Here is a 3,806-nt window from a genome sequence, read left to right on the forward strand (position 1 = left end):
ATACACAAGACCATTTCGCTGACTCTTCTCTGCACTGAAAACAGCGACGATTCTCAGATCCGATACATTAGATGCGAGTGTTTCGAACAATATTAACATTTGATTTCTGAATTACTCGGGCACAAGTGACTGACATTTCAACTCTGGGGCTATATATCACATCTTTGTCTGACCAAATTGAATGCAGCTGGTCTAAATATTTGCCTTCGTGAGGTAAACACGGTGTAATGAGGGCTAACTTCGAACCTTGCGGGTCTACCGCTTACTATGTGACAAATGCAGCCAGTGCACTGTGATCTTCGATGTCGTGAATGAAGCTTTTGGCTAGCGTCAATCTTGTTTCTCACCTTCACGTTGCTATTTGATTAGTTGTATCTCTTTATCGACGCTGGCTATCAAAGCTCTGCCCAGTCGCGGCGAGCGAATTCGCCTGAGCCAGCTAAAGAACGACGGACGCAAGCCAATCAAACATGTATGTATGTATATATGTATGTATGTATGTATGTATGTATGTATGTATGTATGTGATATTTGGCTGTCCGACTGAGCCACGACAGTGACACGAACGTGGACAGCCGTCAGGTGGCATGAAAACTGCGTTATGTCTTTGTGTATCCGTATGCGTCTGCGTAAGCGAAATAGCTATAGTCTACGTGTAGATGCGTTTTATACAAAATTCATCCATTCGTAGCAGGAAGGGAGCTAGCATGCTGAATGCATTTGTCCTGCACAAACAGGTCAGAGCTTCGTCATTGCGGAACGTATGATGACATGTTGTTGTTAGTAAAGGAACACTGGCTTCATACGAATGCAATTTCTCAGTGGAACCGTCCTCGTGGAAAACAGTCCCGGTACCCGCTGCCGATTCGACTTTCATCGTTCCATGACGCGTGGTTTGGGGAGCATAAACACGTTTTCGTTGCTTCGAATGGGGTGATCTTAAGTTCGATTTAGTGCAGCGAGAATGTTTCCTATTTATTGAATTTTCTCTAGATCGCTCAGAGGTTTTCAAATTATATATATGCCGTGTTTATCGCGACCATTATCGTTGTCATTATAGCGAAGGTTGGAACGGCGCTTCACAGACATCGCAAAAGATGAGGCATTAAGCAATTTATTTATACATCTATGTATATATAGATAGATAAATAGATATGTATATATACAGTGGTCGCTTGCTATTTGTAAACTATTCATCATTATTCGTTTATTGAGATCTTTGGGGGTAAAGCACGTTTTCATTGATTCAATGAGCGTATAGTAGTCCCACTAGCGGAAACATATATAATCAGAATGGCAACGTCACGTTTACGAAATCTCTTCGAAATGAATTCGGTCTTCGGTTGACCGTGTCGGTCCGGCAATGTAGGGCTAAAGTAGAACACAACAGTAATGGCTGACCTGCATCGCGTATTCGAACGTGAAGTTGTGCCTCTGAAGACAGCATAAGGCCTTCGCTTGCTAGCTTACAAAAACGCTTTTATAAGTAGTTTTTATTTTATCCTGTCACAGAATAGATACTAGACAAATGTGAGTGATCCCAATAAAAGCAACTGGTAAACTATTTATATTCCAAAACCGACCTTCGTACGGCCTGTGCTTCTCGTAATCTAAGAAATTAACATGGTAACGCAAGAAGATGGCAGGCCAAATGGCCTCCGGCAGATTACTACCTTCACGGTGAAGAGCTGATTGAATGAATATAGACAGATTGCGACTATTTTGTTTATTGTCAAACCCTGAATACGTAGGACGGGCCCTACGTATTCAGAGTTTGTTAGTTCGAGACAGAGGCCCGCGACGGTCTGTTAACCTTCCAATTTCTGATTTCGTCTATCCACTGTTCGTGACGTTCTACCGACGCTTCCTGTTTGTGTAATAGTCTGCACAAACAATCGGCCAACGACTGACTAAGGAGCGACTACGTTTTCGATTCGTCGATTTCGGAGGTCGCAAACGTATCGCGCTAGTTTCCTGGATAGGGGCGAAGAGTCCATTTAGCTGTTCCCACGATGCGTTGCTCACAGTAGGCCAATGTCTTTTGAAGACATCCACTTTTCACTTTAATTGCCAACGAGGCTCGGAAAATTTAACGTATTAACCAAAAGTCATTCCTTCGAAAGTCTCTCTGCACACCTTAAGAACATGGAGCGAGAGATTAACGCACCCAAACCGCCATGTTCAGCCTTTGTCTTGAAAACGATTTTCGACTATGGCGATTGGCTGCGATGGCGAACGAAGACTGCCGCCGATCGTTTCGAACGCTGTTACCGTTGTGGTTCCAGAAGAACGGGTTTTATCGTTCTTCTGAACCACTTGAAGCAACGAAACTCTCATGGATGAAGGGCTAAAGCAGATCTTTTCTCATTACTAGCTATTGCGCGATTTCACTAACTAAGCTAAGTTGTGTAATAATAATTTCGTTTAAGTTCCGATTGCTGGAGCTCCTATAATAGTTTTCTGAACTCTCGGCCTCCACGGGCTCTGCCTTACTGCTTATTGTTAATTCGGCCTTTGTCGTTGTTATTATTCCTTTTAGTTACACATAAATGCTAACAACAATTCGGGGGAAACGGGGACTGACTTTTGGAGGAAAGGTCACTGCATCGACCGCATCTGAGTGCTTTACGCTCGTACAGGTGAAGCCACAGGTTGTCTGGTCACCTCCATCGTAGCTAATATATATATGTATGTATGTATGTATGTAGGTTTTTACGTAAACGTTTGAAAACCCCCAACCAAAACAATGGTACAGCTACCACGAACGGGACCCAAAAATAGGTTAGGGTTACTGGCGAAGTGCGTCGGAATGGCCAGCTAAAAAAGCGTACCGACGACAATTTTTGTTCAAAAATGAAAAAAACTCTCTACTGGTACCACATAGATGTTGTATTTTGATGCCAGACCCATTTCGTTCTGAATATGAAAGCGTTATTTGCTATTTTATTTAGTACCAGCGGGCGCAGCGGTTATTAAATATATATATATATATGCAAGCAAAAGACTAGCGCCATTCTCTGCGCTCGTGTGCATTTCCACGCGATCTATATCTTGTTAAATGATACGAATGTTCAGTTGTTTCATTCAACAATCACTGTTCCGTAATTTCAGTTTTTTCCTGACATTTTTCCTGCTCATCCGTTTTGGTAATAGCTCTTAACTAAATTAGCACAGTTGGCTACGTAAGTACAAACCTTGGACGAACTGCTCGATGGGTGATAGCCTGTTTCGTCGAGTAATCGGACGGACAGCGCTGTTGTTGTTATTGTTGTTGTGGGCTGGGTCCAATGTTGAGCCGTACACCTGCTTTTCTTGTTGTTGTTGTTGTTGTTGCTGCGACTATTACGACGCGATTGTCGTCGAATGGTACCCCCTGTGGAGCAAGATCCTGTTTACCTCTTCGGTTCGATACGTAGCCGTCATTCAAAGCTGCATTGGCGGCAGCATTAGCAGCGACAGCCAAGTTTCTACCGCATACACTTGCCGCTCATCTATATGGATATAGATCTGCTCAATTTTGCTCTCTACCTGTAAAAATATACTGAAGTCTGTGGCTTCGAGCAGAGGAACTAGAGCGAACGTTACCTGCTGTTACTCTTCTTGTCGTATCGATGATGGGTCTGACCGAATCCGTAGGCCAAATTGCGGCCACTCCCGAATCGCGCCACAAAGTTCTGCTCACTTCGAAAGCAACCAATAGCTCACAACTGCCGCGCCAGTCTGTGCCGGGACCGACAGTGTTGATTGTCGGCCGTCGTTCGGCCCACGCCCTGCCTTTGGTTCCTGCAGATGAAAAGTGACGACGA

The sequence above is a fragment of the Varroa jacobsoni genome, unplaced genomic scaffold (assembly GCF_002532875.2).
Source record: "Varroa jacobsoni isolate VJ856 unplaced genomic scaffold, vjacob_1.0 scaffold_191, whole genome shotgun sequence".
In the NCBI taxonomy this organism is placed as follows: domain Eukaryota; kingdom Metazoa; phylum Arthropoda; class Arachnida; order Mesostigmata; family Varroidae; genus Varroa; species Varroa jacobsoni.